The 20,983-nt window shown below is 46.6% G+C and overlaps 1 protein-coding gene across 1 annotated transcript in view; it reads right to left on the minus strand.

Moving 5' to 3' along the window:
• The window catches only part of HisT (Histamine transporter), a 104,339-nt gene extending 85,202 nt beyond the window's left edge, over nucleotides 1-19,137 (minus strand). Inside the window, exon 1 of the mRNA XM_050188593.3 lies at nucleotides 18,936-19,137. The gene's annotated coding sequence lies outside the window, so the exon portion shown is untranslated. The remainder of the gene's footprint in view (nucleotides 1-18,935) is intronic.
• Nucleotides 19,138-20,983: the final 1,846 nt, after the last annotated feature.

Raw genomic sequence — 20,983 nt, forward strand, 5'->3', positions numbered from 1 at the left:
TTTTTTCGAACAGGTCCGATCACCTCCTGCGCGAGAAGGGGCTTTTGTTTGGTGAGGCTAGCGTTCAGACCTTAACCAGATCGAAGGTTCGGGAGCTCGCTGCAAAGGCGGTAGTTGCGGGGCCGACGTTGTTGAACGATGAGAAAGGGTCAGAGGCGCAGCAAGCTGGTATTCAGAGCACGCCCGAACGGGATAAAATTGAGCCTGTAGCGTTAAAGGCACCAGATACTGGAGAGGAAATTCCCGATGCGGGAAAGTTAGAAGAGCTTCCGGTCGAGCTTCCGGGACTAGGCTCAGTGACGAACAGGAAAGACACCGATCAAGTCATTAGTGACTTAATAAGTAAAGCATCGCTGTCGCCTGAGCAGAAAACCGAACTACACCAGCTCTTACAAGAGTTTCAAGGTCTGTTCTCTGAGAGGCCTGGTAGGACTTCTGTCCTTACTCATGACATAGAACTTACCTCCCCAGAGCCAGTACGATCCAAGGCGTACCGGGTGTCACCCCGCCAGAGCGATATTATGGAGGCTGAGGTAACGAAAATGCTACAGCTCGGTGTTATTGAAGCGGGTGAGAGTGATTATACCTCCCCTTTGATTTTAGTTGAGGTACCGGGCAAGGAACCTCGTCCTTGCGTCGACTACCGCAGGCTTAATTCCATCACTAAGGATCAAATTTATCCGATCCCTAACATCGAGGAGCGCCTTGAGAGAGTGAGTAGCGCTCAGTTTATTTCCACCCTAGATCTTGTCAGGGGTTATTGGCAGGTTCCACTTACAGAAGAGGCTAGTAGGTATGCGGCGTTCATTTCACCAATGGGGACCTTCCGTCCTAAAGTTTTGAGTTTTGGTTTGAAGAACGCGCCATACTGCTTTTCAAGCCTCATGGATAAAGTGTTGCGGGGACAGCAAGAATTCGCTTTACCGTATCTAGACGACGTAGCGATATTCTCCGCATCCTGGCCTGAGCATATGGCGCACTTGCGGGCAGTGCTAACCCGCCTGCGCGATGCGGGCTTGACAGTCAAGGCTCCCAAGTGCCAGTTAGCACAGGCCGAGGTTGTCTACCTCGGACACGTGATTGGTCGGTGTCGTCGCCGCCCCTCTGAAATAAAGGTGGCCGCTGTGCGAGACTTCCCGCAACCGCGCACGAAGACCGATATTCGGTCGTTCTTAGGTGTCGCCGGATACTATCAGAAGTACATCCCCAGGTACTCTGATATCGCGGCTCCCCTAACGGATGCTCTAAGAAAGACAGAGCCGCAAACAGTCGTCTGGGACGAGGCAAAGGAAAGAGCTTTTAGCGCCCTAAAGAGCGCCCTAACAAGCCAGCCTGTGCTACGATCGCCCGACTACACAAAAGGGTTCGTTGTTCAGTGTGATGCTAGTGAGCGAGGCATGGGCGTTGTACTGTGCCAACGGGAAAATGGAGAAGTAGAACACCCCGTCCTGTATGCTAGTCGTAAGCTGACGAGTCGTGAGCAGGCGTACAGCGCCACCGAGAAAGAGTGTGCGTGTATCGTGTGGGCCGTTCAGAAATTGTCATGTTACCTAGCTGGCTCGAGGTTTATCATTGAAACGGATCACTGCCCTCTCCAATGGCTGCAGACCATCTCTCCCAAAAATGGCCGCCTCCTGCGCTGGAGCCTCGCTTTGCAACAATATTCCTTTGAGGTGCGTTACAAAAAGGGGAGTCTCAACGGTAACGCCGATGGCTTAAGTCGAAGCCCCTAACGTGGGAATCAGCCTCAAAATTGCTTGTTACTGATGTTTTTCTTCCTGAGGCAGGATTTTTAACCTATTGCTTTCGTGTAGTGTTTCAAAGTGATGATGTGCTTTCTAGTGCAATTTTCCGATTTGTGGACGCGTTCTGAGTGCTGCTAAACTACTGTAAGGAACTAGGCAGCAGTATAAAAGGGGAAAGAGCCTGGCAGTGCTTAGTGAGGGTTGTGCCGTGCTTGCTGACTGAGCGGTTGACTTTCGGCGTAGTTCTAACGCTTGCCGGAAACGAGAACAAAAATGTCAACTCTCCCGAAGTCACTTTGCAGTGTCCTGTGTGCACCTGAACGTGAGAACGAGGCCTTCTCTGTGCGCTGCGCTCAAGAAACGCCAAAGGACGCCCGACTTCGGTTATGAGCATCATCGAGCGACATCCCTCCGGACAGCGGATGCAGTCCCCTGACCATCGGGATCTCCTTCCCCCGGCGGGGCGGTCTGTTACGTTTCGCCTACAACGCGCGGTAATGCCGGCGCGGATGCAACGGACGCCGGGGCTTCGTTCAAAGCGGCGGACATTTTGGCCCGTTCGACGCCGCCGCAACGCCTCCCCGCCAAGCGTGTCCAGGCGTGTTTCAGTGCCACGTGTCTTCGTATGTGCGTGTGTGTGTGTGTGCCCACGCTTGTCAAAGCGCGGCAGCCGGGGAGCGGAGCTCCCCAAGTGAGGTGCCAGGAGGTCTGTCCGTCGGCGGGTTGGCGATGCGTCACTACACTCGGCTCACCATGTCTCTCGGCTCGACCGTGCGCGCCGTCGTGGGCTCATGCTCCGCCGTCGCGTGGGCTCATCCCGTGACCTTCCTTCTGGCCCGCGACGCCGAGAGTATAAGAGCAGCTGCCCCCGGACGCCAGGAGAGAGGCTCCGATTTGTACTGTTGAGTTACGTGCTCTCCCGTCTCTCCACTTCGGTCGACCTGACCGGCCGCTCTTTTGCTATGTTAGAATAAACAAGTTGTTCTGTTACCAGTCTTCTCATGCTTTGCCGGGACCTTCGGATGCTTCCAGTGCCCCAGGCCGCCAGGCCAACGCTACCCTTGGGGCTTGCGACCCATTCGCAATAACGGGCGCCAGCACCGAGACCCCAACAATATATATATATATATATATATATATATATATATATATATATATATATATATATATATATATATATATATATATATATAGAGAGAGAGAGAGAGAGAGAGAGGAGATAGATAGATAGATAGATAGATAGATAGATAGATAGATAGATAGATAGATAGATAGATAGATAGATAGATAGATAGATAGATAGATAGATAGATAGATAGATAGATAGATAGATAGATAGATAGATAGATAGATAGATAGATAGATAGGCGTGTTTCGAGATGATGGTTGCGGCTCACACGTGAACGACATGTGATCTTAGCCACGCGAAGCTTGTGTGAGTTAGCGAGGCAGAAGTAGTAGTTGGATGACACGAGCACAGCTTCCAGGCGTCACGTACTCGTGACGCCTGCAGCAGAAAGGATGTTCCACATCCGCCACCAAGGTTTGTGAGTGGTGACGCTGGCTAACACTCCCTATGTTAGTTCTAGTAGTAACGCATAAAAATACCCAAGAAAGTGGATGGGGAAACCGCGCCGCGGTAGCTCAATTGGTTAGAGCATATCGCACGCGTAATGCGAAGACGTGGGATCGTTCCCGACCTGCGGCAAGTTGTTTTTTCGTCCACTTTCATTGCCATTAATTTATCATTTCTTTAATTCACTTAGCAAGTACAAGTAAATTGCCCTGTGTTTTCCTTGCTGCCTTTGTTTGTTGGCTTCTCATGATACGAGAACAGCTCGTTGCCTGTAGCAGAGAGAAGTATACGACACATCTAAATGTTTTCAGGGCTTCATGTCACGTGTGTCGTTATCGGTAGCACATTCGTTCTGGGGAATTCGCCACCCAGTGGCGCTGGCGCAAATCCAGTTGCAAAAACCCACTATCGAAGTTGTCAGTCCTGCGACGCTTTTATTTATCAGGCCAGCGTCGCCGACACCGGCCGCTATAGAGGTGCGAAGAAAATGAGATGACATTCCAAACGCCAATTAACGACCCATACACTTCGTTTGTCATTGTGTTACACACCGAGCTTGGCCGAGCTCAAGCAATGCTCGCGCTTCTAATCGCGAACATTGCCCAAGACATGTGCAGTATTGCGCACTTCGACATTCTAGGTCTCGGACACTCTTTCTTCGCGATAAAAGATCGGACGTGTCGTTGCGAATGTGCGTCGCGTCTCTCCTGATCTGATTCCGATCGCTATAGGCTCTGTGTTCTGTGCCCGTGTGTCCGAACTAACGTTAGCCAGTATTAGAAAAAAAAAACGGTGTTCGGTCGTCAGTGTACCGACAACTGAACACCTAGGGCTTAATCTCGTATCTTGCACCCTGTTTTTTTTTTTTTTTAATCATGTTTCTCGTTGAACAGCTTGACTAACGTTACCTAGGACACCCTATATATGTAGCGTAACTGCCACATGTAGCCTATAGAAAGCTCCAGTGCAAGACGCCCATACTAAATTCAACGGCGCGTTTGTAGACGCCGTTTTGCACCTCAGTAGTATACCGCCTGCCGGAAAACAGCATATCAGCCAAAAACCAATGAGCAGACAGAACATCTGAACATCTGAAACCAATGAGCAGACAGAGCGTGCGCGCGTGTGTGTGGCATATAACCTTTTATTTAGCCGCCTCTCCGGCAGCTAGTGGGCTAGTCGGCTAGTTTCGGCGTCTTTGCTCTCTGGCCACTCAAGATATGGTCTGCGCACGCCCGGCTTATCAAAACGCGCGCCCTCCCATCTCGAGCAGGAAGTAACGCGCCTGGAGTGTACAAACCATGTACAAACTTTCGATTCGTTCTTGCCAGCGCGTGGTACATGTCAGCAGGCAAGTTTGGTAACCGTCAACGTCCGTATATATGAATCCACGCGAGCGGGTACAAAATCTGACTGGCGTCGATAGGTCCGCAATCGGAGACACGCGGCGGATCGATGCAGCGAACGTGCTTCTGTGCTCTCTCTCGCCGCAGTCGAAGCCAAATTCTGGACTCGTGCGCATGAAAGAATGGCGGCATTCAAATAAGTGTCGGGATTGCCCATGCAATGACTACTGTTCCACGGTGCGTGACAGCGAGCGTATTCGGACAACAGATGAAGGACCCAAGGGGATGCATCCTCGGACGATCACTGTCGGGGTTACTTTCAGTTTGGTGATATTTATCGGGGATATAGCGCCGGAGTCTACGAGCAACTGCATTCATGGCGCAGTGACAAGCACGCTGTCTTTTAGCGTATACGGAAACGCTGTCGCTCGTAGACGACGACGCGCCCGATGCTAAAGTCGCGCGAAATCTCGCGAAAGTTATCGTACGAGAATACCGACCCGTGTCATCTCGTAGTGTTTACTTTCTCTCCCCTATACTCTTTCCTGACATCTTTCATTCATATCTAATATCCCTCCCACGCTGCCGTCACCATGCATTCACATAATGCTCTCTTTCATATCTTGAGCCGCAGGGATGTTTCCGATGCCCGCAAAGCAGCGAGGCAGTATTCAAGCACAGTAGATTGTGCGTGAATAATCAATAAACGAATTAATCAATAAGCAGGGCTGCCGGATAGGTAGACGATTTCTTTGCTTAATGAAGAAGATAACATCGAGGAAGAAATTTTCACGGCCCCAACTGTGTATAGTACTACTGCATATTTTTTCCTTCCTTTTTTTTCTTTTTTTCTTTTTTTTAGCCACGCGATGTGTCGAGTGGCCGACCCCAGTGATAACAGCGGCGCCGTGGCGTCCGAGCCAATGACAAAGAGTGAACAGAAAAAAAAAATGAAAAACGAAATGGTTGGTAATACGGCGCTAGACTGGCCGATTGAAACGTAACTATACGCTGCTCAATCATTAACGAAAACTTTCCGAATAATGCAACTGATAGCTACAGTAGCCGATTGACTACTGAAAAAGAAAGTCACTGAATTACATTGCCACCATCGCTACATTGCTAATGCTGCAGTCGATCAAATACATAATTACGAGAAAAAAAAATGCGATTGGTTACAAGGAATCATTTACATAGCCAGTTACGTACGCAGTCTGACTGGGGGAGCTTTTCTTTCAGCGCCATTCATACCGTCTAGCGGTGACTAGATCGAGAAACCAGCGACTCAAAGCATATGCAACATCGGCGGAAGTTCCTCCACAGCCGCGCATAGCAGATAAACCGTTATCAGAGTCCGGCAGACCACGCGACGATGGCCGCGCGCCATGCGACACTGCGGAGTGGGCAATTATGCGAAAGTTAAGAGTGCCAAGTTCGACAAGAGCCATCTCCATGGAGTGCAAGCCTTTTACTGAGATTCTAGGTTTTTCTTATCTTTTTTTTTTTTTTCTGGACAAACTCCGTTTTCGAAATGACGATGCGAGCATTCGCACTCGGCTTTGTAAAGCTCCGCGCAAATTCGGCTTGGAAACCCAAACGAACGCTCGTGTAGAACTGCACATGCCGCCTTTAGTTCTACCAGATGTTTTCCGCGTAGATTTTGTATGATTATCATGTACGGTGCAGCACAGATCCAAGAGAAGGTATCGGCAACGTATAATTCGCACCGGCGAACGTCCATGATTAATATACTGTCATAAACTGATTGGTGGGTTCACTGTGCTCGCGCTCGATCGCTGAGCAGATGTGCACGAGATACTAAAAGAAAGTGTCTCGGATGCTAAATACTAGGAGAAAAAAATGCCTTAATTTGGCAAGCTTAATTGGTTAAGCACCACCCGCGGCAAGTTATCGTTTTCTCCAGTTTCATCTACCTTTACCTTATTATTCCTACATTTAAATTTAGCGTGACAATTAATTTACCATAAAGTTAGAGCATAGTTAATTAAAGTAAATGAAAATTAGGGCAGATATAGCATAGTTAATTATTAATTTACTATGCTCTCACAGGCTTCTTTTTTTTTTCTTCGCATGATTAGAACTAAATACTGTTTTGCAAAAGTATTTGTAAAACGCCAAAATGATAACAAAAGTATTTAAGATACAGTACGTCATATATGTAAAGTCTGTTACAACATTCGCTCAAAGGTAACACGCGAAGCATACGACTTGCTGCCTATATATATATATACGCGCTGATCATAAGTTTTCCGTAATTTTTAAGTATCGCCTGCTGCAGATAACATGATTCTAGTGCTTGAGCCGCATTATTCTGAGAGGCGGACATTATTTGCACGAGAACTCGAAACACGTGCATATTCAACTAATTAACAATAATTCGTTAACTCATTAATCACCTTGCGGCACACACTGCAATTTACGAATTGCAGCCGGTGAGCTTGAAAGGCGTATACACCTGGTGTAAATTTTCATAACGTCACCGGTTTGGAGATATGCACCAAGGTCGGTCCAAATAGGTCCCGAAGCTTCTGGCGAAAAGCGGTTGAGAACAAGTTGTCGCCGACACCAGCATGGGTGGTGATGGGAGCAGCGATCGAAGCACGACTGAGTTTCGAGGGAACAAACATCGGGAAAGAAAAAAGCGCTTTTCAACAGCGGCACTGGAATTATGCTAATGCTTTTTAACAGCGGAGCTGTCGGCTAGTTCCCAGCGTATAGTGATGCGCGTACGCAAAAAGCGATGGCGGCGTCTATAGAGCTAGAATAGCTTAAGCCTAAGGCATAATGTGGCATAAGCAGGCATAAGCAAAGGCATAAGCATAATGTGTCCTAGCTGCGTCTGAGGCCAAATGTGGGAAAACTGGTGATGGATGACTGATGATGGTTTGGTGCGTCGCGATCTATGCAAACAACGACAGCGCGGCCGTTACCGACGACGGGCGAGAGCCTTGCCGTTGAATGTGTCGACGTGAGCGCCGTACGGACTATATATAGGGTCGGAATCGTTGTCGCCACCGTATACGTTCATCCCGGAACGTCAAAGCGGGACCTTGAAGACTTTATGATCGACACATTTGGGTGGATCCTCTCGTTGTACCGCAGTCCCATCGTCATTGTGGGTGACTTTAACGTCGATGTGTCTCGTCCCGACGGAAAGTGGTTCTTGGCGTTTCTCTTGGAAAGGTTCGGCCTTTAATGTTACACTGAGACCAATATGTCTCCACGACGCGCCATCGGTCGTGCACAGACGTAACGTTCGCTAAGAAGATCTCCAGTGTCGTCAAAGAGCCCGTAGCCGTCTATCATAGCGACCCCAAAGCCATAATTACTGTGGTCGCGATATAAACGTAAATACAAATAAACACAACAACCTGGATATTTGTTTTATATTGTTTTGTTGTTTCATTCTAATTTCTTCATAGTTATATACAGCTCCGCTGGTCATCCACCTTCACGAAGTGGAATGGTTCCGATTTTAAAAAAAGCAATTAGAATGAGACATCGTTAGATTCATTCAACGAAAATAAAGTTCCTGATCAATTTTATATATGCGTGACGAGTAAAGAAATGACAAGACTATTTTATTTTATAATTATCAATAGGTACCTTTTTTCAGCGCCCATAATTGCGTTGACGCCGCTATCACTTGCAATGCAATGCAGTTCTTGGAGTGTGCAGAAAGGCGCGCTCGTAAAGTTCACCTGTAACAATACGCCCCCTGACAGGTTGTGCTGTTTTACTTGTCGAAGTTTATTTCGTGACTCGGGTAGCTTCATCGTTTCTTAACGTGTTCAGTCTAAAAGTAGTGAGTTACGACAGCTAGATCATTTGTTTATTTTAGATGTTTTCGTGTGATAGCGCTGGCCGACGGGTTTGGCTTCCGACGACAGGACCAGAACTCTACACCAGGGGCGTAGCCAGGGGGGGGGGGGCTTATGGGGCTTCAGCCCCCCCCCCCCCCCCCCCCCCGAAATTTTTTTCGTGCTGTCCATGCACCGCCTACAAAAGCAACCCTCGGCGCCGGAAATCATTCTGGATTTTGTCTAGAGCGTCTTTTTCACGCTCGAAAAGCCATTTCACCGCGAAAATTGCGAACTCGGGCTGAATTTCGCGGCAACGCCCATGCAGCGGGAGTCACATAACGCAAGCAGCCCCATCCGAGCACAAAGTTTCAAGGATGGTTTCATGGCGAACGGGCTCGCCGCTGCCTTTCGCGGAGGCCGCGGAATCTACACTCTATCATGGAATTTACGGAGCGCGTGGATATCAATTCCGAAACTTTATGGGTATAAAGTTCTCAAACTTTTGATGTGAAAGGTGCATTGACATTTCCAAACGTGTGCTTTAGATTTTCGATTGCGGAACTTTGTAAGTTTAATGCTCCCATATACATTTGACGCCAAAAGTGCATTGACTTTTCCAAAGTCGCACATCGGGCCATACAACGAGACAAGCCAAATGAACACGTCGCTATCAGACAAGTTGACAAAGCCCGCAGCGAGGCCCGACGAGACGAAGCGTTGTGGTGGTTCATTCGTGCCGTCATGTCACATAAAAAAAAAAATATTTTTTTTCACCTGCGCCAAAGCATCCAGTGAAGACACTAAAGAGAGCCAAGGCAACTACGTTCTTATTTATTTTTTCTACTTTGACTTTTAATCGCGAGGACACATTGAGCCTCTTCAATTTTTTTGTTCTCGCTCCCCTGCCGGCGCGCTGCCAGAGCCAGCCAGAGCGCATGCGTTTTTCTCGTGTTGCCCCGACCACCGCGCGGCGCACTTCGGTGCGCGTTCGGTTTTCTCTGGCCGAGTACATTTTCGCCCGGCAGAGCTTTGGACGTTTTCTAGCTAGCAAACGAGAAAAAGAAACAATGGTCGCTAGCCGCCATCACTGTGGGGACTCGACGGATTGCAGCGCGTTCGCTTGAGCGCAACCTCTCCAGAAAGTCTTGTCTCGCCGGTGTAGGATACCGAGCAGTATGCGCATGGTTCTTGGTGGACCAAGCGACTCGTGTTTTCTTCGATATTCCTTTAATAGCCATATCAGTTGCCCAAAGTAGGCATTCTATTGTAACCAAAATACTTTGCGCTTTTTTTTTTCATTACGCCCCACAAGAGGAAAAAAGAAGCGTTGTTCCGGTGCAGCGAGTTGTCGCATGGTGAAAGTGCTATTTTGTTACTTCTTTTGCGGAAAGTAATGGGCCATGGGACGCTTGAGCTGCCGGATGCTCTTATTATATTATTGCGATAGCAATAATATAATAACTCTAGGCGCATTCCTGCCGTCGCCGTCGCCCTCATGTTCCGCATAAAGTCCAAGTGCGATAACATCGCGACCCCGCGCCACATGCTGTATGTGCGAGTGAAAGCGTGTGGAGGGTGGGGGAATGGGTGAGCTGACGATAGTGGCTCAGTCTTGTGTGCGCAAGGGAGAAAAGTGAGGAGCAAGCGCGCCGCCTTCCGTCGCGCGCGATACATCGGGGAGAGTGGATGGAATGGGGGCAGGATCTAGGATTCTGTTAATCTGTGGTTGCGCAACATGTTTATTTGCCTTGTTTGACGCATTATATACCGTGACTTTTTCTTAGATACGTAGATTTATTGGAGACTTACTTATACGTATGTTTAAATGTCTTGTTGCGAGGTTTTGTGTATACGTGCAGTGAACTTCATTTCCAGTGGCACTTTCTTGCTCTTTATCAAGCTGTATCTTCGCATTTGTATATTACACTGCATCTTCGCATTTATAATGTACGAGGGCGAGTCAAATGAAAGTGAGCCTACCCACCTCGCACAATTATGGTTCTGTGCATTATCTGCAAGGCCTGCGCGTAGCACACAGGCATCTCTCATTTACAAAAGTGACACGCAGGTGTGAGGATAAATGTTCTTTAATGCTCTCATACACTAGGTTGAACATGGTTGTGTGCCGTAATGGAAGCTCCAGAAGTTCAGCAGCGTGGTGCCGTGAGGTTTTTGACAGCTGAAGGTGTTTCCCAGAAAGAAATTAGTCGCCGTATGGCTGCCGTGTACACTGAACATTACATTTCATTGGCCACTGTGAAGCGTTGGAACAAACGGTTCAAAGAAGGACGTGAAAGTTGCAAAGACGATCCCAGACCGGGCCAAAGCCATCGTGCAATCACCCCTAACAAAATTGCAAAGGTTGATGAGCTGATGAGACAAGAACGGAGGATAAGCATCGATGAACTGGCAGAGCGTATGAACATCAGTCACGGTTTGGTTCACGCCATAATTCATGAACATCTCGGTTATCGGCTCTTGTGTGCGCAATGGATGCGCAAGATTTTGAACCACCGCCAGAATACGGAGAAGATCAGCGCTGCCTTTACTCATCTGATCCGGTATCACAATAAAGGTGACGATTTCTTGTCTGCAATTGTGATCGGAGACGAACCATCATGCCACTACTAAGAGCCTGAAACACGACGTCAAAGCTTACAATGGAAACATTCAAATTCACCTTCCCCAAAGAAAGCAAAGGCCGTGATTTCCGCCAGAAAGGTGTTGTTGACTTTTATTTTTCGATCGTCAGGGGCCATTACTGATAGAATTTGCTAAATCTTGAGATACTATCAATTGTTTCCGATATTGTGAAACGCCGGATCGGCTGCGTGTCGCAATCAAGAACAAACTACGTGGAAAATTGACGAATGGGGTCATCTTGTTCCACGACAATGACCGTTCCTACGTCGCTGACGTGGTTAACACAAAACTGGCAAAGTTCAAGCCGGAAACGCTGCAACATCCGCCATACAGCTCAGACCTGTCACCTTGCGGCTTCCACATTTTGGGGCAACCGAAAAAACAGCTCAAGGGAACCAGATTCGTCTCGGACGATGTCGTAAAAGTCAGTTGCAGACGTTTTGAAGCAGCAACCCAAGGAGCTTTATGAGACGCGAATTGTGCGACTCTTTAGTCAATGGGACAAATGTCTAAATGCTCATAGGGGCTACTTTTAATTAAAGTACCCCGTTTGTTATATATTCGCATTGGCTCACTTTCATTTGACTCGCCCTCGTATATTCTGCAGAACTCCTGCTTTTTTATACGTGGTCTCTGTTGCGACTATAATTTGGGTGCAATTACTCACGATACACGACCGGTAACAGCTGCTGCTGCGTAATACATTGGAACAAATGACAGCGTCATTGAGATTTTTCACTGGCCGTTGCATATGTACAAGAATGTAAACAAGGATCTTGAATGACAAAGTGTCATTAACATATTTGTCCTCAACTTGTTCATTCCATGGGCTTTACATTTTTCATATCAGCGGCATACACTGCTTTGCTGGCTTCGAACTGATGTAGTTCTAAAGTTCGTGTGATATTTTCTTTACTTATTAAATAGACAAAATACATGGAAGCATTGACATCAGTTATGTTGGGCAGAATTTTTGGCACATACGAGTACATTCTTTTATGAAAGAATACATATTTTACTTGTATTGACAGTGCGTAGCGTTCAACAATACGTTTGCATCATCTTTGGCAATGGCAATGCAGTTATTATTCGTGTATTTGATCCCTAGGCAAATTGTTTAAGAGGAAGCTTTAGCTCGGGCCCAACTCCGACGCGGCCTATTCAGATACATGTAAAACGCAGAAACGGTTTTCTGAGATAACTCCTGAATCGCTCTTAATGAAATTTGTTGCATTTGAGACAGCATGTTAAATTCTAGTGTCTGTTGGAAGCGGAATTTCGATTTAGGGCCTGAACTTTGTTTAATATGTTTTGAAAAATTCGGAAGTTCGAAAAAAATAGAAGCACGAAGTTTAAGTATTAATAGCTCTGCATCAAGAACAGATATCGCGGTTCTGTAAACGGCATCCATTACACCATTCAAAGCGGAGAAATTCGATATGTCAATTTGTATCTTCCGTGAATTGGTTATCTTATGCACATGGGTTCTGCAAAAGCCGTATTTCCATAATACCTAATTTTTTGAGACTCATGTGTAACATATCAATTTAGTCCGCTGTAGATGTACTATTATGTGCAATTCACAGAATTGTGATATCAATTTTCATTGCTGATTTACACAGTTGTAAACTTAATTGTATCGTCTTCTGAAAATTTTCGATTTTTTCTACTTTTCAATAAAATATTGACGACCTAAATCGAAAATTCGAAACAAATGGTCACTAGAATTCAAGTTTTTCTTTTAAATGCAACAAACCTCGTCAAATTTGGTGCAGTGGTTGTCGAGAAAAACGAATTCTCCTTCTACGTGTATTTAGATCGGAGCATCCGACCTAATGTTTCCTCTTAAGGAGGTGGTCCACCTGCAACGTGAGCACCCCCCCCCCCCCCCCCCCGAACTAAATTTGTGGCTACGCCACTGCTTTACACCCAAGGGTTTCGTCGGCCTCCAAAGAAAGTATGTTCTGTGCAGGGGTGCGATTTCGACACCTGTACGGCTGACCTTTTCCAGCATCGCTTTCCGCGCTGAAAGCACGAAACGCCCATCAAATCAAATGGCGGGGCATTTGAATATACAGCTCTAATGGTAGGCCACCAAAACAAATTTCGCGCCTTTGAGAACAAAATGACGCCGCTTCTGTTTTTAACGGATATGGCGTCACATTATATTTCCGCCAGAAGTGATCCCTCGTCACACAGATGGCGCCAAGCCCCATGAACCACGTTCTGATCTCCCACAAATATTATCTTGGTTGTGGGAGTTCACCACATTTTTTTTTTCTTTTTTAACCTAGGTAGGACATTAGGCAGCATAATAGCGAGAGCTTGATGGCGCAACCCACCGCCCTGTTCCAAAGGGGACGCCCATAACATCCATCCATCCATCTATCCATCCATCTATCCATCCACTCACCCACCAGTGTTGCCAGGTTTGGCTATATACAGCCAAATTGGGCTACAGAAAAAAATGTTTGGCGTCGACTTGTGTGAGTTGGCTACGTGGCTATGTTTGGGCTACTGAAAATCTACGACTTGGCTTTGTTTGGGCTATGACTGGCACCTTAATCCACGCTCCAGAGGTGACTCTCATAGAGTAGTAACAAATCTTGAAGACTGTTTTAGCTGGCTGAGCCAGCAGCGCGGCTGTGCGTGTGTGCGCCAAATGCCCCCTATACCTCAGTGCATCATTCTGTGAGCCGATGATTGTATCCTTGACGCACTTAAATTTACACCGCGCTTCACCATGTTAACATTTATTCCAGCAATGTCTCATCTTCGTCTTATCCCGACGCTCAATCACCGGACATCGGGGTGAGCCTGGGAGGGAAGGGTGCTTCACAATGTACTGTACTAACATGGTTATGCTGAGAAACAGAGAGCAATATGGTTGGGCGATCGTGGCGCCGACATGAAAGAGGGGAAGCATGGGTAGATGACACGCTCCAGTGTATCCAAGGCGAAGGCGTCTGGTTGAATTATCGCGCTGGGCATAGTTTTCGACCTAGGCCGCGTTTATCACGGTAAGCTTTTTACTGCCATTTTCCTTTGCGTGTGAAATGACCTGTAACGCGACAGGCGTTAAGGACCCCGTGTCGCAGAAAATCCGGCGTCGACGCCGTTGCCGTGTGAAAAAATGATCCCGAACCACGTAGGCCCTTCGGCTGGCGCATATGCATTACTGAAGTAATTGATTTTCTCAAAGTAAAATGCGTCAGAAAATTCGTAAAGTACGACTTACACTCAGCCTACAGACATGGTAGCATCGAATTGTAATTTGAATATACGAGAAAACATGTTTGTTACGGGGAACCTCGGACACAAACACCTTTTCCAGCTGCCGTTCGACATCTCAGTAGGGGGGGCGATGGTTTGGGCTAGTTGGTTTTCCATGAGACTGAGTGGTGCATCGCGAAGCAGGAAAGGGGACACGGGAAAAAAAACGAGGACAAGCGGTTACTGCCAAGCAGGAGCGGCGCGCCCCGCTCGGTTCCATGCAGCACCATCCAGATGGCACTCGCCTCCGCAGCAGCGGCGGCGCCTGCCATATGCGAGTGGAATGGAAAAAAAAAGAACCAAAAAGCTTGCCTTCGTGCATATTGTTCGCATCCAGCGTTTGCAGGTAAACATTATGGTTGCATACGCTGCAGTTGCCGGGAAGCGTGAGAAGCAGTCAGGGATCTTTGAATGCTATCCCATTACACTCTTAAATGTGAAGATTAAAGAGCTCAGAGCCAATATTCAGGGTACTTATTTTTAATGCAATGGAAAGTTTACTGGTCAGAGTGTGTAATCAGGAACTGGTAACGCGGAAAATGCCATGGAAAATTTTTTATCAGAATTTTTTGATCTCCAGTGAGGATGTAGTCTTTCACTGGCAGCTTCCTGACAGCGGTGGTAGGTGAGTGCGATGGTGATTATACGCCGGCATTAGTGGGAGGCAGACGACAAGTGCGGTCGTAATTGTGACAAAGTATTTTGTCTAACAATTCGACGTTCCTGCGATTCATGTTTTCCGAAGTGTTAAGTAGTTTTGTGGTAATAACTGCGTGTTTTCATTGTTTCCTGCCCATCTGCTTTGGTATTTAAACAGTCAAAGCGAAACCAATCGGACTGAAAACGAAACGACAATTTTACGCGTGATACGCAGTTCAGCGTGTTGCCGTAGTCATGCGTGCGCTTTTGATTTACGAAGCATAGAATGAAGGCGCAAGTGTCTAATAATAGCAACTGCAATTTTAAGCAATAATTATGTTGTACTTAATAACAGCCGACTTACTTGCAGTAATCTCATAAACTACATCCGAAGTACCAAGATTTCATTGCCAGGCCTCGCCACTTACTGGGCTTTGAGATTTTCTTTGCCAATTTAAAATTATAATCCCTACTTCAATCCAAAACAGCGTACCTGTTTCTATCGCCATAAATCATGATCAGTTCATTTCCATCAACGTCTCACAACACTTTCTGGCCAGTTGTCCTCCAAGCGTCCTCCAAGTTTTTTGTTCGTGCTTCCGTGCGGCATTCATTTCGATAGGTTCTCCCTCAGCAGCGATTCGCTAGAACTTGAGCCTCCGGGGTCAACATAAAAGTGTTGTAGAAGGATCGACATTTGGGCGAGTTGGTACTGGTTGAACATCTTGAACGGGCAGCGCAATATGACGATGACAGAAACACGCAGGACAGCGCTGATCTCACAACTAACTTCATTCGAAGGCATACACAAACTTATGCACACAACCCATAGCCACGCGCTCTCCCATCGATGGCGTCATTATCAGTGCGCCGGCAAAAAAAAAAAAAAAAACGCAAAACCCTGTAATCTAATGTTACACTATGAGGCGGCTTAAAAATTCAAATTCACTGTTACGCAAATTTAATGATGGCATGCTTACACAACGCGACCCTTTTTTCCTTATATAGTAGGTCTCAATAATCTCCCTCGCGGTGTGATTTATATGCGCGGATTTCTAGGCCCAGGCTGCCTCCACTCATGCTGGGAAAGGCTGTACTGTTAAGCATACTTCCCCGTTTGTGCACTGTAGAATGGGAGTTGTTTACGAGCTTCCATTTTCCTGCGGTCACGTCTATATCGGCCAAACAAGTTGTTGCCTGAACGTTAGATTGTCTGAGCGTAGGCGCTCGCTAACGGGTAATGTCTACTCACATGTCGCGCGGCATTGCTCTGAGCATGGGTGCACTCCACTCTATAAGAACACCACAATACCACCGCGAATAGAAATCAGACCACGAGGGAGATTATTGAGGCCCACTATATCAGGAAAAAAGGGTCGCGTTGTGTAAGCATGCCATCGCTAAATTTGCATGACAGTGAATTTGAATTTTTAAGCCGCCTCATAGTGTAACATTAGATTACAGGGTTTTGCGTTTTTTGCCTCCGCACTAATAATGGCGCCATCGATGGGAGAGCACGTGGCTGTGGGTTGTGTACATAAGTTTGTGTATGCCTTCGAATGAAGTTAGTCGTGAGATCAGCGCTGTCCTGTGTGTTCCTGCCTTCTGTCTTCGTTGAATCGCGCTGCCCCCTCAAGATGTTTAGCTGTTGTAGATGTCAAGGGTCGACCATCATGGCATCACGGACATTTTTTACGACGGGTTGTACAAAAAGGGATGACCGTAGTCGAATGTGAAAATGTATATACAGGTACAGTGTTCTAGTTCACTATAATACAGGTAAAACTGAAGATAACAATGGCTATATTTGGCTACAAATTTGTTTTGCCCTTTTTTGTGTTTGGCTGCATTTGGGCTACAGTTCCTCTAGCTTTGGGCTACGCCGCGTTGTCCGACCTGGCAACACTGTCACCCACCGATGAACCGCCATGTTTTGAATGCATGGGTATAGTATGGGTATGTATGGACTCCTATGGAAGCTTCGCTACAGGTATATTTACCTTGTATGCGCCATCAAATGCACTGTTGTTCCACTTACCTTTTTAAGAAAATGCTATTTTGTGCAATGAAGCACAAAAGTAACTGGAACGTCCATGTATTTCTTCCCACTCTTTGGGAAATATCCCGAAACTGGTTTCATCCTAGGGATTCACTTAAGATGGTTACGTCTTGCAAACTCACAGGATACAATTCGTAAATTGCAATTTGTGCCGTAAGATAATTAATATTTTTGTTAATTAACTAATGCCTGTTTCGATTTCTCCTGCTAGAAATGTCCGCCTCTTCGAATAATCCAGCTCAAGGACAAGAATTATTTGCTATCTGCTACAGACGATATTTAAAAATTCCGGAAAACTTAAGAATGATCACCCTGTATATGGCGTCAGCTTCGAGAAATATGTGCACAGCGCACAAAATATGCTGCGAATTATGTCGTTGTATCGGTTTCGATTTTGCCGTTCTAGAGAATATAGCGATGCATCTCATTTAGTAAATAAAGGGGTGGGGGGACAGAAGGTGCAGAAAGAAAGAATGAAAGAACAACGTCTGAATCAAATTCGTTCCGGGAACTTCGACTTTCTGCTGAAGAGTACTACCGGGCGGATTCCAGCAGTTGCATTATGTGTTTCACGCACAAATGTCAGCTGCTGGTGGTTAGCAACGTTCCTGGTTAGGTCGACAATGGAAAATTTCCACTCGCCAGACAGCGACAAGGTAAAAAAAACTAATAATAAAGTAAGCGGAGCTGAACTTAGAGCACTACGCATCCACTACGCATCCGATACGTTGGACATGAGGTTTCTTTTTTCGGTTGGTTTGCACAAACACTATCTTTCTTTGCACGCCGCCACCTTGCAGCTGTTTGGACGTGCTGAGCCATGACCTAACGATATCACGGACGGTAAGCATAAAGTGCAAACGTTAGCCTGCCGCAAGGCGGAATGACCCTGCTACTTGCTGCTACTTCTCAGCACGTCATAGAAGCGCTCTGGTTAAGGTGACCCTGGTTTCACGATATACGTATCACGCCTTACAGAGCAGGCGCAGAAGCTACAGCATTGAATGAAGCACTACACGATTGGCCTGCTAGAATGTTGAGGGGCATCGAACAATACGAAAACGTAGAGGAAAGAAGAAACGTCGCGTTTTTTTTTTTCATTTTTTTTAACCGACACAATTACGGATTTCGCGAAAACCTAAAAAGAAATCGTACGAGCGTCGTGAAGGCGTTTCAGTTAAACGCAGTCTTCACGCGATATCAGAGTAACAAGTGAACAAGAAACAAATCAAAAGTAGGTGAAGCTAGGTACACTTTACTGCTGACGTTCGGCAATTTCTATTGGCACGGTATATGTAAACGCCGAAGCGGACACGAGTGCAGCGGTATCACGATTGTTAACGAGATGAGAACATCGGCTGATCGGTGATCAAACAGACATCGATCAGACATCGATCACTTTCAGACGCGACAAGTGGATCGCGGAATAGCAGCTCAACGGCCAGTAACGAGAAAGAAAACAAACAAACAAACTGTACAGCAAGCGCACTGAACTGACAGTGGCAAATGTGATGAACCAATGCAGAGTCACGCGGATAGGAAGAGGGGGGAAAAAAAGGAGAAAAAGAAAGGATCAATCAATGGCTGAAACCAACGCAGAAACTATACCAACACGTGCGCAGCGGCATGGGAACGGATGCGGCACAAATGCTAGAACTTCGTAACGTCGGTCCACGCGTGATTTAACAATGGAGTATTCAAATTTCGCGGAAGTGAGAAGTCGATCGTGCGATGATAGGCTCGCGCGCCGCTTCCTTCATTTCTGCTCCGCGCGTACTCGATCCAGCGTGCCGCGAAGCACGTGAACGGAGATAGCTTTCGGATACTCACTACTGACGTTGTCCGCTCTCCTCTACCACCAGAGTCCTCGCCTTCCTCGGACGCAGACGGCTATCCAAGATCACCTCTGTCAGTAGCCGCGAGCCACTGCGTGTGCTCATATCACGCAGCTGTGAGTGTACACGCGGAAACGACGCAAACCACCGTGAGATATGTTTTCGCGATCAACGCCCCATCTTGCTTGAGCGCCGCGAAGGAACTGAGGGATGCTAGAACGTTGCCAGACGGCAAATCCGAATCCCGCACACAATGACGGCGCGTGCTCGCACAACCACGGCACAACGTGGCCTCGCCTGTCGTGGCACACCAATGCGTGGTTCATAGACAGGACGACCTTGCATAATGCAACGAGTTCGTGATTGCTTATTGACTAGAACGCGCCCGAAATACCACTGTAGTGTACGATGAATAAAAATAAGATTGAAATCATCGGAGAAGTATCGTTTGGACTGCACAAGTACAACAGAGGTGGTGTAAAAACGACGGGACAGGCGTTATTAAGCGAACAGCTATTGTATTCGGTGCTTTCTTTTTTTTTTTCTGTCATAGCACTAAGCTTTTTTGTCAATGAACAACTGACTAATGAAAGAAACATACCAGGGTGCGTGATTTGAAAAATTACGCGGCTTGGGAGATGAAACTATTGGTCGCTTCTTCACGCAAATGACAGCCCGTCACTTGCGCAACGCACGCACAGGCGGACACGTTTATAGCTCCGAATTGAGTCCAGTTTCCCGCACTAATTAATATAATTATAACGGCTAGCGAAAAGTTCATTTACACAAAAAAGTTATTTTAAGTGTTCTGTTTAGTGTGGTTCGTTAATATTTCATAATTTAGCACGGTATCTTGCTGGGCGTAAATGCTGTGACAATCTTCCTCCCTTTTTTTAATGCCTCAGCATTCTTTGTTCAGCACCCCAGCAAAATCTGTCTGTCCGAGGGCATGTAGCCTTGAAATACTCGGGGATAACTTTCGTTTGTCTAACTTTGCAATGCATTGCGTCGCAAGCACCGAAATGCATGGCGTCTTCAGAAAAACGCCACATACCATAGCGCAACAAACTGGAATGGTGATACAAAGACATAATCAAAACAAGTTTCCTTGCTAAGGAAATGTTTGTTAAGTGCAAGTAGATGGGGAAGGAGTGTACAGACAAAGCGCTACTGGCCACGCTACTCCCTCCCATGCAGCGGCGTAACACAAGCTAGTGAACTTCAGTGAGGAAGTCGATTGCATGCTTGACATTGTTGTGGAAAAGCAATGTGACATAGTTGGTTTTTTTAGGAAGTACTTCTACATAGTGGTCGAGAAGTGGAATCGGACTGTCGAAAGGTACACTGCCAGTGAACTGCAGTATAATAGCGATTAATTCTGGTACTGGGTGCAAATTATAAACCCCAACATAAAAACTGATTTGACCTAGACATCCGAGACCTTACTGAACACTTTTTGCCCTAGTTGTGGCAGATAACAATGATATCCCTCACCTTACAGCATACTTTTTGCTGTATGGGGCTTATGATGTGAAAGGAACTGTTGAGCCAATCCGACGTATTCCGACGCACGCATGCCCACAACTGGCCTCTCCTTTCATGTTGTGTGCTGCATCTCCTAGCATTTCCAGTACCAAAGGCGAATGTCGAAGCCGCATTCGCTATATTCGGTGTCGTGAACAAGAACAAGTGTGCCACAGTTCCTGGTGCAAGCATGGGAAAGTATGCTTGTATATAAAGAAAGGGGGTCATACAAGGAGACACAATCTCTCCAATGCTATTCACTGCATGCTTAGAAGTATTCAAGCTATTAAACTGGGAGGGTTTAGGAGTAAGGATCGATGGCGAATACCTGAGCAACCTTAGGTTTGCCGATGACATTGTTATATTCAGCAACACTGCGGATGAGTTCCAACAAATGATTGACAACCTTAACAGGGAGAGTGTAAGACTGGGGCTGAAGATTAATATGCAGAAGACAAAGATAATGATAAATAACCGGGCAAAGGAACAAGAGTTCAGGATCGCAAGTCAGCCTCTAGA

Source organism: Dermacentor andersoni, chromosome 2, assembly GCF_023375885.2.
Source record: "Dermacentor andersoni chromosome 2, qqDerAnde1_hic_scaffold, whole genome shotgun sequence".
Lineage (NCBI taxonomy): Eukaryota > Metazoa > Arthropoda > Arachnida > Ixodida > Ixodidae > Dermacentor > Dermacentor andersoni.